At 39.1% G+C, this 18,117-nt stretch overlaps 1 protein-coding gene across 4 annotated transcripts in view; it reads right to left on the bottom strand.

The window, feature by feature from the left end:
• The window catches only part of LOC114239593 (dopamine D2-like receptor), a 164,847-nt gene that overhangs the window by 44,421 nt on the left and 102,309 nt on the right, over positions 1 to 18,117 (bottom strand). Inside the window, exon 1 of one of the 4 annotated variants that reach the window (XM_089734531.1) lies at positions 4,424 to 4,845. The exons of 2 other annotated variants lie outside the window; for them this stretch is intronic. The gene's annotated coding sequence lies outside the window, so the exon portion shown is untranslated. Of the gene's footprint in view, positions 1 to 3,420; positions 3,499 to 4,423; positions 4,846 to 18,117 lie in introns of those variants that run through there. One more of the 4 variants, XM_089734532.1, reaches the window with a different exon arrangement.

Here is an 18,117-nt window from a genome sequence, read left to right as displayed (position 1 = left end):
GAAACGCGACCCACTGAGAATCCGGCGAGAAACTCAGTGGACTTTATTTCAATAAGCTCAGTGTCAATCACAGCTTCCTTTTTTTTGAAAGCTCCTGGAAACGCCTCGTAACTATATCCGCGCGTTGAGTTCTATAACGTGTCATCACCAGTCATCATCATCATCAGTTGCTCTTGGCAAGCAGTCGTGTCATGTGGAATCCTTGTTTATTAAAAAGCTTGACAGGTGTTCTCCATAACGCGAACTGAGGCTTGGCACACCCACTTGTTAAGCACGGTTTGGTAAGTTACTAATGTCTATCCTACCGATAATAAATTTCTGAGACTGAATTGAATTTTTTTACTGTGGTAGACCTCTTGTGAGTCCGCACGGGTAGGTACCACCACCTGCCTATTTCTGCCGTGAAGCAGTAATGCGTTTCGGTCTGAAGAGTAGGGCAGTCGTTGTAACTACACTGAGATCTTAGAACTTACGACTTAGTAACCACTTAACCCAGGTGGGCTGTGAGCTCGTCCACCCATCTAATAAAAAAGAAAGAGAAAAAGTTTTTCATTTTTTATTTTGATTTTCTACAACAATCTTAATTTAATGTAAATATTAAACCCCACATGCAAGTTCACATGTGAGCTTTAAGTGCAGCATTCTGTCACTGTGAATACCTAGATGATACCTAGATGATAGATTTAATTACGACTTTTTAATTCACAACGCTTACATTGCGCCAAACATCAGTGTTAATACTTAAAAAGGTCAAACTAACTGCTGTAATGTTATGTTAAATAATTAATTAGTCTCAACAAGAACTGCGTGTCTAATGGTTCCATTAAAACTGAAATTTACACTGGAAAGCTAATATATACAATATCCTCTTGGAAGCTCCAAGTCTGCGACAAAGCCAGCAACCATTACAACTCATATAAATGGCAATTTTTTTTATTGCTTAGATGGTGGACGAGCTCACAGCCCACCTGATATTAAGTGGTTACTGGAGCCCATAACATCTACAACGTAAATGCGCCACCCACCTTGAAACATAAGTTAAGTCAATAGGTATAGTTACAACGGCTGCCCACCCTTCAAACCGAAACGCATTACTGCTCACGCAGAAATAGGCAGGGTGGTGGTACCTACCCGCGGACTCACAAGAGGTCCTACAACAGCTAACGATTAACAATAATTTGGCGCGAAACAACCGCATTCGTAGTGCGATGTTCAAATTAATGGTGTTGATTAGTGAAATTTCGAGGTGTCTGTATCAGCCTTACTAGTTATTAAAGCCGGGTGATCTCTGCGGCCTCACAACAGATTAGGCCATGACTACTTGTTGGCGGGTTTAACACCATTGGGATTTACGCCTCTGAAAACGAGTTTGCATTTTGACATTCAGATGACGACGCCTGGTCGTTAATCTACTAATAAATAATCTTCATTATAATATTAAAACGTGAGAATTTGTATGTTATTTAATTACGCGAGAATGTCTGAACTGATTTTGATGAAAGTTCGCTCAAATCTATTAGCCCAAGAGCCCGTGGGCTCTACCTGAGTATTGACAGACCTGAATTTTCTCACATTGAGACCCTATACCTACCATGCATGATGGGGACTCCACTAAGCTCAAAGTGTCGACGCGCCGAGCGCTCAGGTAGGACAGTACCGATTTTGACGATTTTAAATCCATTGACCACGTCTGCCGTTTTAAATTTTGAAAATATATGATTATATCGAAAATAAGAATGGCAGACCATTATCGCGCATTTTACTTTGTGCAGACCACTTTGAAAATGCTAAAAAATAAAATTTTGAAAGTAATTGACCAGATCTGCCAATGATAAATAATGTTTTTATTATAGTCTTAAAAACTTATATGATCACGGCAGACCTCTACATTGCGTACACACGTCAACATATAATAAAATCTTAGCTACTACCCGGCCAGATGTATATTATGTTCTGTTCACTGTTTAGAGAATATAATTTACTTGCGATTTACTTAGCAATGAATTTACCGAAATTAATATTTTTTATTCATATACTAAAATCATTAGTTGACAATAAAGAAGTGACTTTTTTATGAATAATTAATAAATACGGTATAATCTGATCAAAAAATAAATCTGGTAGCTTGTAATGGCTGCTCCATAGCAGCCCTCAAGGGAACGCAAGTACCTTCTTTTTTATGCTTAGACGGGAACGAGCTCAGGGGTGGGTGTTAAACGATTCCGGAGCCCACAGACATCAACAACTAATAACTTTGAAACATGTTTAAGTCTCAGTTCTATATACACCCCCCCACCTTTAAAAAAACGCAACGTTTCGCGCTAAAATTAGTGGGGTGGGTACCTATCCAGCTAGCTGATATGACGCTTAACATCAGCTTTTAGTCACTACCAGAAGAACTTGATCTTAGTTATTCCAGTAAAACACAATAAATTACCGCGCTAGAGAATCGCTTGCGACCCCACAAATTGGATTGTGTATACGAATTAATTGCCTACAAAATGTATTTGTGTTTAAGGAGAATGACATTGCTTCCTGTTGCTGAGTGTTGTTTAACTTGATCGCGCGGAGCTGTGTAATGAAAAACAACAGTAGTAATGATAAACTAGGATTGTTTATAAAAGCGCTAATATTTCATGGAATATCTTATAAATGTTATTTTTTTTGACGATTCGATCGACGACGACCTTATACCTAAATCTATACTTTAAAGCTAAAATCCCTATTTTTAAAACTTTTCCTAATCTTTTAAATAAGTGCGTATTTCGGTGGCTATTGCGTCATCATCTCAAATTTATGTCCCTGAGATGTTCCTTTGACAACCCTATGTAATTTGCGTGAGAGCTAAGTCTTGGTGAAAAAAAAAAATGGCGTGTGCAACTTGGTATGCGTGAAAGAAGTGAAACTCTTTGGGGTGTGCAATATTGTGGTTTTCTTAATTTATCCTTAAATAAAATTTGTCTTGTAAGGAATGCTGTGTATCAGAGAAACGACATTTATATTTTACTATATACCTTAAATTACATATAGTAAATAAATATTTTTAATACTTATTAAAAATAAAATTAAATAGAAGATTAATAGTGGCCATCTACAGGAGCAATGAAAAAGTAATAACAGGCCATCCATGGCCGACGCCCGTAAAAAGAATGTTTTATGAGAAACGAACTAGCTCGCTTTCTCTCTTTCTTTCCAAGGTCGAGTGGTTCGCGAGACGCTCTATCTATTTTCTCACTCTTGTGTTGTGTTACTGGAGCCCATAGACATCTACAACGTAAATGTGCCACCCACCTTGAGATATAGTTCTAAGATCTCAGATAGTTACAACGGATGTCCCAGATTACTGCTTCGCGCAGAAAAGGCAGGGTTTGTACCTAACAGCGTGGACTCACAAGAGCTCCTACCGCCAGTAAAACAAACCTTTTTAAATCTGATGTTCCGGCTATACAGGCAATGAAAATTAAGCATCACTCGTATAAAAGTTCGTTAACCTTTTCCAGATTTATAGTATTCCCGGATAGGACCCAGGCGATAATTGCTGAGCATGTTTGTTGTGTACGCGTCCAGCTGTGATTTATCGAAGCCACTCAACATTCGCGGATGTGACGGCACCGTACCCAATTTCTGGTGGATAAGAAAATGATTTCCTGTTGTGTGTAACGAGATCCAAGGGTTTTAATGTATATAAACACGTTTTATTGGCCACCCGTGTCCCATAGATACACTTTTATTGCGTTCTCCCTCTCAGCTACCTACTGTAGAGGATTAAGGTAACAAATAAATATTTATATTTTTTTTAATCAACAATGTGATGTAGCTAGTATTAAAATGATCATTCAAGATCCCGCGGTAGGCCAAAGAAACGCTTGGATGTGGTAAAGGCGGATATGGAGGAGAATAACCTCACCCAGAAAGATGTCGAAGAGCGGGTAAAGTGGAGGATTTTCAGTAGGAAATTGATCTTTGGCGGTAGACCGGGATAACGCTAGGAAGAAAAAAAAAGAACAATATGATACAATGATATGGACTACTATACCGATCTCATTCCCGGCCGGAGACACCGTCCTCGTCGAACCCGTCGCTTGCGACGAAGGCTCGACGAGCGAATTAACCCATAGACACAGCCCACTGAGTTTCTCGCCGGATCTTCTCAGTGGTCGCGTTTCCGATCCGGTGGTAGATTCTGCGAAGCACGCTCTTGCTAGGGCCAGTGTTGGCAACACTTCCGGTTTGAGCCTCGTGAGCTCACCTACATGTTAAGGCGAAGCTGAAATACCCTCTCAAGGCTATCAGCATAGGTAGGAAAAAAAGCCTATCTAGGATCCTATGTGTTTCTGGTACCCGTAACACAGGGAAATTCTTCGCATATGTAAGTTTTTCAGTTTAATATAGTTACACTAGACGAAAACAATATTAGATTTACCTTCCATTAGGTTTTCCTCTTTCTTCTGTATCTGGGTTCGTTAATCGATTCTATAAATTCGTAAATTGAAATGCTTTTGTGAAACATTTTTGGTGTTTGAGACAATCAGACGAGAGTAGCAGCGATAGAAGTCGGAATATCGACCAATTCCAACACAAGATTTCAACTGAAATATAACTTTTCATAACAACCAATGCTTTTATTGCACGTACATAAACATTTGAATATTTATCTCGAATTCCAGTAAGGTCCGATCACTGATTCTGTTTTTGTTTTTTTTTTTTTTTGTAAATTTTTATTATATTATTCACTCATTTCACACTAAACACAAACAGTAGTAAAATACTCAAAATGTTATATTAAAATCACGTAAATTACATTAGTAACTAACACCAACAAGAACAGACCTAGACTTGAACGGACCAATTGAATTAGGCGCGTCTCTTAATAGAACTAAAGAATACGTACAGTCATGCACAAACGTTCAGAATGTTTTTTTTTTTTGCTTAGATGGGCGGACGGTCTCACAGCCCACCTGGTGTTAAGTGGTTACTGGAGTCCATACACATGTACAACGTAAATGCGCCACCTACCTCGAGATATAAGTTCTAAGGTCTCACGTGCTCCACTGAGACCACGGACTTGCGAGGTTGTTCATCCGACCCAGCAATAAAAAAAACTATAATCTCGATCCAATTTGTTTAGAAACTTGGTTTCTAATTGTCGTTTCCTGAAATCAATGCTCTGAGGAATTGTTCGAGATGACCGGCATCTCGTTTTTACCATCGCACCGCCCGCCACCGGAGTAGAGTTCATCCATACTACCTGGAGCCACTGCGGTCATCCACAGTGCGTTTCCAGAGGTCTTTTTTGCCACGTACCATCCGGCTATGGAATGAGCTCCCCTCCACGGTGTTTCCCGAGCGCTATGACATGTCCTTCTTCAAACGAGGCTTATGAAGAGTATAAAACGGTAGGCAGCGGCTTGGCTCTGCCCCTGGCATTGCTGAAGTCCATGGGCGGCGGTAACCACTCACCATCAGGTGGACCGCATGCTCGTATGCCTACAAGGGCAATAAAAAAAAATGAAAAAAAAAGCCAAGTCGGTTCTTATGTAAGGAAAAGTAAGTAAAAAAATCAGAATTTCATCAAGTCCGTATGATAATACTTTTCCTAGCGAAATTACCTAACAATAGCGAACAACGAATCATATGTATATGGTAATTGAATATTGTGTGAACTAGTTCATTGCTTTAGACATTTACGGTAGTAAAACGGCTAGATTTATGTAACAGATAGAGTAAATAGATGATATGAAAGTAGAAAGAGAGTGAGTGTGGGATAGTACATTTTTTGGCTATTTAAAAATCCCGTCGCTTAAGCGCGTTAACGAATTCGTGACTTTATTAAAATAAATAAAACAGCTGTTCATATCGAGTGACGCCGGATGCTCTACCTAGTCCGGCCATAAGTTTGTTACAAATGAAAACGATATTTTTTTATGAAGTAACGTAATTTTATTAAAATTTATAACTAAATATTTATTAAAGTTTCAGGTCTTGTTTTAATACGCGACAGAGTCCTGGCGGGAATCTTCATTTCTCGCGATAAGATTTTTGCTTCCTAATGGGTTTCGACGAATTCTGGCTCTAACAGCATAAGTCGTCGTGGCCTAAAGGATAAGACGTCCGGTACATTCCTATTGAGCGATGCACCGGTGTTCGAATCCCGCAGGCGGGTACCAATTTTTCTAATGAAATACGTACTCAAGAAATGTTCACGATTGACTTCCACGGTGAAGGAATAACATCGTGCAATAAAAATCAAACCCGAAAAATTTTAATTTGCGTAATTACTGGTGATACCTCTTGTGAGTTCGCGCGGGTAGGTACCACCACCCTGCCTGTTTCTGCCGTGAAGCAGTAATGCGTTTCGGTTTGAAGGGTGGGGCAGCCGTTGTAACTATACTTGAGACCTTAGAACTGGTATCTCAGGGTGGGTGGCGCATTTGTGTCGTGGATGTCTATGGGCTCCAGTAACCACTTAACACCAGGTGGGCTGTGAGATCGTCCACCCATGTAGGCAATAAAAAAAAACCTTTGTAGTTCTAACAGCATGTGGCCGCCCCGATCTTTTCTGGTCTTCGACAGACGAAGTGTTGTTGTATCTGTTGATAGTACGATGTACGAACACACGGCTGATACCAAGCTTTTGAAGTGTCTGGAATATGACCGACGGCTCCATACCGACTTTGGGCAAGGCGATCACTGCAATATTTTTTCTTTAACACCCCATTCCATATTGTAATTTGATAATGAACACGAAAAAATATGTAAAATGGCGCAAAATCGAAAGAAGTTTTTCAAATAATATACGTCTTACAAATTCAAAATAATTAAAAAGTTGAAGAAAAAAAGTAAAGTTTTTATGCAACAGTATCTATGACCAGACTGGTTAGTGCGTATTCTGGATGTCCCAATTTTACCTAACACGTATTCAAACACGTTTCACGATGAAGGAACAACGTCGTATAGTAAAATTAAGTCAGCAATATTGATAAATTTGCATTTTAACTGGTCGTAGGGGATATTGCAATGGCGAAATCTGTTACGGAAGCTACTAGGGCGCCATCTATCGTACTTTGACGTGACTGTAACGAAAATCTTCCATGGAAGAACAAACTTACAGAAAAGTATTTTATTATGACATATGAAATAATATTTTGCACGAATCTCTTTGAAGTTACACGAATTCAAAATGAATATTAAATATGAAGCACGTCGTACACACGTAAGAAATAATTCTATTAGGCGAACAACTTTGTCATAATGCTCTCTGTGAATAGACTAGGAGCTGGATGTGTTCATGTTTGTTATTTTAATTCCTACGGGAAAGAGTCCACGGTTCATATTTTATCGAGTGACTACCACATCTATAGATTATCTACACTACCACCGACCTCATATGAATGTGAGATCAAAGGAGTTGGAATTACAGTTTTTTTTTGCCCATTCAAATTAATTTTGCCCCACTCAGAGACCCGCCTCAGACAGTTCTCCACTTTTGATGGTCCTCCAGCACAAAGCTCCCAGAAAGACTGTGCCGATACATCGGGTATCCCTCATGTCGTCATCCATGTAGCAATGCATGACATGACAGAATAAAAAGCGTGGGAGAGCAGCAAGCCTTGTGGCACGCCAGTAGCGTTAATAATCATAATATTAAAGCCGCAAATGTAATGATGACTGTAATGCAAAATGTCCATGCAAAAAGCTAGCGATCCATTTGCAGAGTCCTTCGAACATTCCGTAAGCTGGCAACTTTGACAGAAGTGCCCTATGCCAAACCCTGTCGAAGACCTTCGCAATATCAAGGCTTACAGCGAGAGGTTCGCCCTTGCTCTCCTATGTTTCAACTTGCCTTTGAGTAAGATATACAAGATAGCCAGCTGAGCGACCGTGACGGAAACCGTACTGTCGGTCACTGATCAGCTGACGTGCCTCAAGATACTCTATTTATTATTATTCATCAAAGTACAAAAGGTATCGCGATAGGCCTGTGATTCGAGGGGTACGACCGGTCGGCGGTCACCCATCTTGGGGGTAAGGTGGACATTGGCAGTCTTCCATGAGACGGAATCCTGTTAGTGCTATAAGAGAGGAATATGGCATACAATACACAACTCACGGGCACGTCTTTTGAAAACCACTGCGGGATGCTATATGGTACACTTGACATATAGACCGACGTCCTAGTTCCGTCCTACCTGATCGCACACTGTGTGAGCGGACCTCTGACAGGGAGCTTCACACCAGGACATGTTCGGTGGCGTAGCTTCTCGTCATCGATAGTCGAGTACGAGGCGAAGAGTTTGATTTATCTCGAAAGGTCAGCCTTCTCTTTCGCACTATGGGCTGAATGTCGTCGGACTGTGCAGTGGCGTCGAACTAGATCGGCAAAGTTTCTTTCTGTAGCTTCAGCGAGCGATTAATAATATCAATTAATGTGATATCACTAAATCATTGTGTCGGTATCGTTCATGTCGATGAAGAAATGTTGGTATCTCGTATTCTAGTAAAATATTCACCCGAATTCTAGATAGAATAGATATTTCCACTTTTTGGCTTAATGCCATTGATTTTTCGAACCTATGTGTATATTATAAAGTAATGACGAAATGATATTAATTAAGTAACAGTATATATCTAAATTTGCCCCTCAGAAGGATAATTCAATATTAAGTCAAAAAGGGTCTCTCGTTCATCAAAGCATCTTTACCCGCGCGACGCGATTTTGAATAATTCGTCATTATTTAGACTCAGGTGCGTTATGAAGAGATGCCTAAGCTCTTAAGCTATAATGAAATCATTGCTTGGTTAATTTATGTACGTGTTTTTGTTTGAACGATGTAATTCTTTGAAGTCGTTTTTTGCATATACACAGTAGGTTGCTTGGGTTTGTTTGCTGAAAATAATGTTACATAATTGACAGACATCTCAAAGCCGTTTGAGCTCGCATCTGAAATTCTAAGGAAATATTCCGTGGTTACCCCTAAGCGCGTTCTTAGATGTCTTTTTTACTTCTTTCCCTAAATTTGAAATGAAAATACTTGCGAAAAATTATTATTTTCTCAGCATTTCAAAGGGAATCTTTCAATGCCAGTTTATTCTTTGGTTTTCGGGAGTCTTAGACAAAATTAAAACTATGTGGTAGTCCGTGATCACGAAAACTGTGAAGGTTTCGAAATGTCTGAAGTAATCGTCGTCGTCATAAAATCGTGATGTCGTCGTGGCCTAAATGATAAAGACGTCTGGTGCATTCGTATTGAGCGATGCATCGGTATTGAAATCCCAGCGGGTACCAATTTTTCAAATGAAATACGTACTTAACAAATGTTTACGATTTACTTCCCCATGAAGGAATAGCATCGTGTAATAAAAATCAACCCGCAAAATTATAATTTGCGTAGTTACTGGTGGTAGGACCTCTTGTGAGTCCGCGCGGGTAGGTACCACACCCTGCCTATTTCTGCCGTGAAACAGTAATGCGTTCGGTTTGAATGGTAGGGCAGCCGTTGTAACTATACTCGAGACCTTAGAACTTATATCTCAAGATGCGTGGCGCAGTTACGTTGTAATGTCTATGGGCTCCAGTAACCACTTAACACCAGGAAGGCTATGAGCTCATCCACCCATCTAAACAATACGAAATAGGCGACAAACGAACGAACCGACCATTCGTTTATTATAACTCTTAAGATTAAATACGTGTATTAATGACTTTAGGAGCGTAAGTTATTATTACATATAGTGCGAAACGTATTTGCCTCGGCTGGCTTTAATCTCCACGACTATGATAAACGCGTCCCGTTCTCTCTGGAACCGTCGGTGAAGTTCCCGCAAAACACATAAATATTCAGTGTCTAAGCTTACACCTAGCCGCACGTTGTTAAGCGAAATTGTGCTTAAAGCGCTTAGACATAAGAACCTAGGTAGTGTGTATTCTGTTTAATATAGTAAAACTTTATAGTCTCCGTTTTCTTTTTAAAATGCTGTGTCTGTTTAGTCTGAGTAGTATTTTCAATTGCAAGTGTTGTTTACGAATGTATTTTTGCGATAGATGTTTTTACAATTCGCGACTTACCAGAGATTATTGCTTGAACTTTTCCCTATATTGGCTGGTAGCCTAAGAGGTATTCCAGCAACACTGGATGGGTAGGTGAGCTCACGGGCTCAACCTGAGAGAATTTGCTAAGACCAGCCCTAACAAGAACAGTGCTCGCAGAGTTTGCCACCGGATCGGAATCGTGACCCGCTGAAAGATCCGGCGAGAAACTTAGTGGGATGTGTCTATTGGTTAGTTGCTCGTAGAACTCTTCATCTTAATGGACGAGGATGGTGACCGGTGCTTGAGAGGCCTAAAGCACCCAGAGTGAATCCGGGGGATCCGACAGACATGTTTCGGGCTACCTCGGCTTAGCAATTTTTTATTTTTATTGCTTAGATGGCTGAACGAGCTCACAGCCCATCTGGTGTTAAGTGTTTACTGGAGCCCATAGACATTTACAACGTAAATGCGCCACCCACCTTGACATATACGTTCTAAAGTCTCAGTATAGTTACAACGGCTCTCCCACTCTTCAAACCGAAACGCATTACTGCTTCACGGCAAAAATAGGCAGGGCGGTGGTACCTACCCATGCGGACTCACTAGAGGTCCTACCACCAGTAAAATCTAGAGATTCGTGCCAAACTTCCCTTTTGAAAGAGCACACGAGCATCGATGTGCCACTTGTGGTATTGTTGTCCTATAAACTCTACGTTCGCATGAAGGATTACCGTGGTAGACAATAGCAGTGTCAACCAATAGGGCTAGTTCAGTCGGCGGTGACCAGATCATGGTAATTAATGTACAAATTGAACAGAAGCGTGGTGAGGATGGAGCCGTGTAGAACTCGAATCCAGATAGGGCGGGGTTACGAACGAGCTTCCTGGCTCAATAATATATTACGATTTAAGTTAATTCAATTTTAGGATGTATTTAAATTGATATTCGATTTCTAACTACACATCCGATTCGTTTGTGTTTACAAAGCCTGTGTAAGCTTCGTTATTATTAAATGAAAAGCTCGGGCTCCATTTGTTCGGGATTTCGATGCGAAAGTTAGCTTTTTGCGGATTAAAAGTTTAAACGAAGGTTGCATGTGGAAAATGTATGTGCTTGTTTTATTGATGATGTTTTTTTATTTGAAAATCGTTAAGTTAGTGTTGCATAACGAAGAAGTCGCTTCTTTTAGATTGAGCAAGTATTTTTTCATATTAATTAATCACGACTTTTTTAATGCTTCATACTGATAAATAAGTATAATTAAAAATAAATCCACGCATTCCCATATGATTTCAATAATGAAAAAGTAAAATGAAAATCTGCGAAATAAAAAATAATTTAGTGAAGCTAATTATGAGTCTAGACTGGTCGGTATTATACCATGTCTATTTGGTTCATGATTATAGAAGTGAACCTTTTTTTTTACCGTTAACCTGCCGGTCCCGACGTTAGCAATAACATTACGCGTCAGTCGATTTCATTTGTGTTACATTGAGCACAATTAACAATATGGTAAGATTTAAGTGGTAGGACCGCTTGTGAGTCCGCGCGGGTAGGTACCACCGCCCTGCCTATTTCTGCCGTGAAGCAGTGATGCGTTTCGGTTTGAAGGTTGGGCAGCCGTTGTAACTATACTTGAGACCTTAGAACTTATATCTCAAGGTGGGTGGCGCATTTACGTTCTAGATGTCTATGGGCTCCAGTAACCACTTAACACCAGGTGGGCTGTGAGCTCGTCCACCCATCTGAGCAATAAAAAAAAAGACTAACAGCATTTTTTTAATCATTTTATAAGCTTATCGTGAGTATCTGCCATGAACTGTTATACTAGTAGATGACGCGTAGCAACTGTTCATACATTGCGTGTTACACATAAAATATTAGTAAAACGAACATTTCAGAATGTGATTTAATTTATAAACTAAAGAATGATTGACAACTATTCTTTTTCTGGATAGATATTATACTTTGTACAATTTTATTTTTACTAGAGGACCCACAGTAGTCGAAATTCGACTATAATTAATTGGAATTGTAAGTTTGTACACTATTATGATTGTGTTTTATACTTCTATAATCACAAATTTCGCCAAGACTACACTATAAAAAATATTAACAAAGACAAACAATATTCTATTCTCAATTTGACAACCGACGTCAAGAACAAAAGTTTTTCAATAAATAGTATGCATGCGTGTGTGCGTCAAATACATGGTATGTAGTGTGTGTAATGTTTTCTTATTGATTTAATGTATCTTTTATGCATTATTTTAAAAAAATATTAGCATTGTGCACTTCTTCTCTATATTCTCTATAAGTGTGGAAAATTTCAACTAATAAAATAAACAGTGTCGCCATCTGTTTGTTTTCCATTTGTGTAAATAATCTATATATTAATACGTGAAGCAAAAACTTTGTATCCCTTCTTACGAAAATTGCGCGGATGGCGGAGTATGAAATTTTCCACACTTATAGAGAATATAGAGAAGAAGTGCACAATGCTAATATTTTTTTAAATAATGCATAAAAGATACATTAAATCAATAAAGAAAACATTACACACACTACATACCATGTATTGACGCACACACGCATGCATACTATTTATTGAAAAACTTTTGTTCTTGACGTCGGTGTCAAATTGAGAATAGAATATTGTTGTCTTTGTTAATATTTTTATAGTGTAGTCTTGGCGAAATTTGTGATTATAGAAGTATAAAACACAATCATAATAGTGTACAAACTTACAATTCCAATTAATTATAGTCGAATTTCGACTACTGTGGGTCCTCTAGTAAAAATAAAATTGTACAAAGTATAATATCTATCCAGAAAAAGAATAGTTGTCAATCATTCTTTAGTTTATAAATTAAATCACATTCTGAAATGTTCGTTTTACTAATATTTTATGTGTAACACGCAATGTATGAACAGTTGCTACGCGTCATCTACTAGTATAACAGTTCATGGCAGATACTCACGATAAGCTTATAAAATGATTAAAAAAATGCTGTTAGTCTTTTTTTTTATTGCTCAGATGGGTGGACGAGCTCACAGTCCACCTGGTGTGAAGTGGTTACTGGAGCCCATAGACATCTACGACGTAAATGCGCCACCCACCTTGAGATATAAGTTCTAAGGTCTCAAGTATAGTTACAACGGCTGCCCCACCCTTCAAACTGAAACGCATTACTGCTTTACGGCAGAAATAGGCAGGGTGGTAGTACCTACCCGCGCGGACTCACAAGAGGCCCTACCACCAGTAAACGTCACACGATGTCCCGCCATCTTCCCCTGCTCGAGGACATCAGACTGTACTCATTTAGGGGACTTCCCATTGTAAGATTAATTTGGTCGGTCCACCGCATTGGCGATCTCCCGCGAGGTCTTGTATGCACATATCCGTGAAGGCTTACAATATGTCCTAGTACCTGTAAGCGGAGGTTGGCGATCGCAGTACATTGGTTTAATATTCAGATAACGCTGATGTCCATTCTTTGGTGAATCCCATTGTTGCCTTTTACGACACCCCCAGAAACAGGTGGTTGGTACTGTTCAAAGCCGACACCATGCAGCCATAAATAAGTACTGGATGATGACCGAACTTTGCTCGGTTTTTTTTATAACGCCATCTTGTTGTGTCTTTAAAGCGGTTAGTTGCCCTCAATTAAGATAAATAGTATTATTGTTTGCCAATAGATGTCGGGAAGAGTTGATTATTGAAAACACGAATAAAACAACATTTTCTGAAAATAAATCGTAGCTAGATCGATTTATCGCCCCCAAAATCCCCTGTATACTAAATTTTATGAAAATCGTTGGAGCCGTTCCGAGAATCAGATTATATAGGTATATATTAATATACAAGAATTGCTCGTTTAAAGGTATAAGATAGAAATAAAAACGATCGGTAGATTTTTTTTACGTGACTTATGTTATTCATTGAGCGACAAAGGTAAGTAATCACTTAGAAAAATCGGTGGTACCTGACTACCGCGGTACTCTCTCATTACTCAATACGAGTGTAATGGGAGTCTTATCCTTTAGACCCGGCAGTTTGGAAATCCGCTATTACCACATCGATCAAATCGTTTATGGACATTCGGAAGGGACTTAACTATGTTTGACATGGTAAGTATCAATGAGGGGTATCTTTTTCACGTCAAGTGCTTCTAATGGCTTTCGATAGCAAAAGTACCCTCTTGATTTAATACAATGTTAAGCCATGGGCTTACCACAGCCCATTAATCATAGGAACCAATAACCGTGGGAAACGTGCGGAAAAACGCTGCTAAAATTATGAGATAAACGCTATGTCATCAATAACGTGGTATCACGATGGCGATTTAACAAAGAATTTTTTTATAATAACATTGTTTTGTAAGGCTAGTGGCCAAAATTGATTGGGCTCGACGGTTCATATCTCATCCTCTATTTATTGGCATCAAATGCAGGGGTAGTTGGGGATTTGGAAATTGCTTGGGGTATCAAAGTAGTGTCTATTTCTGCCTAGAAATAACGTTAGTCGTGATAGAGCAGGTGATCGCGGTCTGCCTTGTATGGGAGGGGTCGCGTCGTGCCCTTGTAACACATATCGTCTTTGACCTCTCGCTTCCAAATATCGTAACCACGCGGTTCTGGAGTCGTGGCGAGCAGTGTTCGGCTTTTCCAAGTGCACCCCCTACAGAAGTAGATGGTGGGACATAGCAGAGAGTATTCTCCTCTCTCTGATATGTCTTTATTTAGCGTTCTGCGTAGGCAAAAAGCCGCATTTTTCTCCAGACCAAAAAAATGAATAATTCTGACAAAACTAGAAAATGAGTCTTTGTACACCGAAACTCACTAACGAAATGACATTTTATGAGGTTAATTTTACACAGCCATCACCGCGACTTCATAAAACAGTTCATAAGGGGAATAAATTGGAAAAAGGATTAGGGTGTGTTTATGCTTTCCTCTCTCATTATAATTGGAAGCAAAATGGAGAAATTTGCTTTGGAGATAAACGTTTTTATTTTTCCTTATAGAACATCGTTATGACGGGATACGATTTTACGTCGGTTTGTCAATTTAGGGGAAATGGCTTAGCGTAAATAATCTTTGTTTTTTTTGTTAGCAAAAGTGGGGTTCCTGGCTACCGTACTGAAATCCCTCTGTTGTATAGGTAATATTTGTGAAATTAATTAAGGACGAGGATAAGCATGACTGTTTATAAGATAAGCAGTCCGGGGTCTGACCGGTTTGAGCGTTTGTAAAACAGCCAGGTTCTTCGAGTTGTGAGTATGCCATCAATTGCGCCATTTAATTTTATTTATTAGATGCCGTCGGTTTTAATCTAACAGTTTTTTTAATTTTTGACACCGCACAATCTAAGCCTGAACGTATACTGAGACGAAATTTGTGAATAATTATGATATATTTTTATACGTTGGATAATATATTGGAATGCAGGTGTCGTCAGAAGTCGTCGTGTCCTAAAGCATTAGATGTCCGGTGCATTCGTGTTGAGCGACGCACCGGTGTTAGAATCTCAGGCGGGTACCAATTTTGCTAATGAAATACGCTCTTAACAAATATTCACGATTGATTTCCACGGTGAAAGAATAACATCGTGTAATAAAAATCAAACCCGCAAAATTATAATTTGCGTAATCACTGGTGGTAGGACCTCTTGGGAGTCCGCATGGATAGGTACCACCACCCTGCCTATTTCTGCCGTGAAGCAGTGATGCGTTTCGCTTTGAAGGGTGGGGCAGCCGTTGTAACTATGCTTGAGACCTTAGAACTTATATCTCAAGGTGGGTGGCGTATTTACGTTGTAGATGTCTATGGGCTCCAGTAACCACTTAACATCAGGTGGGCTGTGAGCTCGTCCACCCATCTAAGCAATAAAAAAAAAAGCTCTTACATACAAAAAAATATTAAGGGTAATCGGAAATGACACACTGATTTCTTTTACAAGGATGAAAAAATAACAAGGGACCAGTTCCGTTATCTGACAATACTTGCGGAGTTTTGAAACTAAGCTAAAAACTTCGGCGATAGTGTCCGTTCCAGCAACACTTCGAAATAACACTAAGATTACGCGAGATTGTAAAGTTCTTGTTTAGTTTTGTCTTGTGATCGTATCGTGGGAGTGCTAGCTACCACTGTAAAGCTGTAAATAACTGTAATGCTATCTATCTGTTAGCGATGCGTTAAATATAAATTTGGAGCTATGATTGGTATATTAGGTGTATTTTTGTTTGTATGGTGTAACAAAAGTTTTAGCTTAGTTTTAAATTAACAAGATTTGTAAGAGGGAGTGTGCGGGGTTCAACGAGAGGTGAGGGGCCTCGGACCGGTGACCTGAGGCGAACGAAGTCAGTGTTGTTACCAAACCAACGAACGCCGCGCGCTTCCTAACCACTAAAGTTTCTGTCATCCGACGTCACTATAGGTAATAAACATTTTTCTCACAAAAAACCTCTGTTAGTGCATTCCACCAACCTACGAACCAAGATCAATTACACTATCTATCAGGTCGTCAAGCACGCAGTCAAGGATTTGTATTGATAATACATTATTCACACACTAACACGCCTCATTATCCCTACGTGGCATTTAGATTTTATTACCACCCTACCTTGCTCCCTTAATGGTTTAAATGCGAAGATGACCTCACGGCCTACTTTAAATGGTTACCGGAGCCCATAGACCTGCCAATATAAATTCTACCTTAAGACATGAGATCGAAGTCTCAAATGTGATCGATAGCTTCGTCCTTTGAACCTGACCAAAGGTTCATGACTACTTCACAAATGCCTTAAATTGGCTAATCTATATATTAATACGTGAAGCAAAAACTTTGTATCCCTTTTTATGAAAATTGCGCGGGGAAAGGAGTATGACATTTCCCTCACTTATAGAGAATATAGAGAAGGAGTGAGAATGTTAATATTTTTTTAAATTATGCATAAAAATTCATTAAATCAATAAATAAAAAACATTACACATACTACCATTTATTTGACACACACGCATACGCATGCATACTATTTGTTTGTTGTCAAACTTTTCTTAGTCTGTGGTCAAATTGAGAATAGATTAAATATTGTTTGTTATCTAAAGTGTAGTCTTGGCGAAATCTATGAATAAAGAAGTATAGTAATCTTTGACAATAGAACCTTAACAATGTTCAAATTTATAATTTTAATTAATTATAGCCGAATTCCGACTACTGCGGGACCACTAGTAAGAATAAATTTAGAGTTTTTTTTTCTAAATTCCTACGAAAAAAATCTCTATAAATAACGCAGTATGTACCCATATTACTAAGTCAGATTTCTGAAAGATTAAAGTTTACATTATGTCAAGACAGGCAGCCTCTACAGGGTTTTCAATTTAACTAAATGCACTGCTATACTCGTATGCTTCATATTTCCCGAGGGAGTCGTTGCGGGATTTCTACATAAGTATTCGCTTAGTGCTTAGAACTTAGAGGTTTGCGTGTAAGCTTAAAGGCTTTGAGAATCCCTGCATTACTCGCTGTGACTATTACCAATGTATGAAATAGGAAAATTTGTTAAAGCCGAATCACTAATCACATGTTCGCTATAATCAGATAAAAAATTTCTCGACAATGACGACGTTTTTAGAAAGCTTGAGTAAAAACTTACTCGAAGGTCAAAGCTACAAACACGATGATGACAGACGTAAGATACTGCTTTGGGACAGAAGTTTATTGCAGTACACCGAATGACCGTAATTAGCGAAATATTACATAAAACCTTGCGTGATTCATCCTGGACGAAATCTTACTTAAGCGAAAATTTCTCGAACTTCATTGTAGCAGCGAAATCTATTGCGATACCCTACTGGACCAAATATCCTGGAATGGACTAAATACTGAGCTCCCCCGTTCTCCTCCACTCTGGAGAATAAAGTTGAGCCATCGTAGACACCTTGGCGCCAAACAAACTGTGCTCATTCAGCAGTTCTTAACTGATTACATAATTTTAAACGTGCTTCCTTAATTGGTTCCTAAGTTTTGTTCTGTTTCATGTTCCTATTTGAACGAACTTTAGCAACGCATCGGGCTGTACTTA

Source organism: Bombyx mandarina, chromosome 18 (assembly GCF_030267445.1).
Source record: "Bombyx mandarina strain Sakado chromosome 18, ASM3026744v2".
In the NCBI taxonomy this organism is placed as follows: domain Eukaryota; kingdom Metazoa; phylum Arthropoda; class Insecta; order Lepidoptera; family Bombycidae; genus Bombyx; species Bombyx mandarina.
This window is presented reverse-complemented; position numbering and strand designations above follow the sequence as displayed.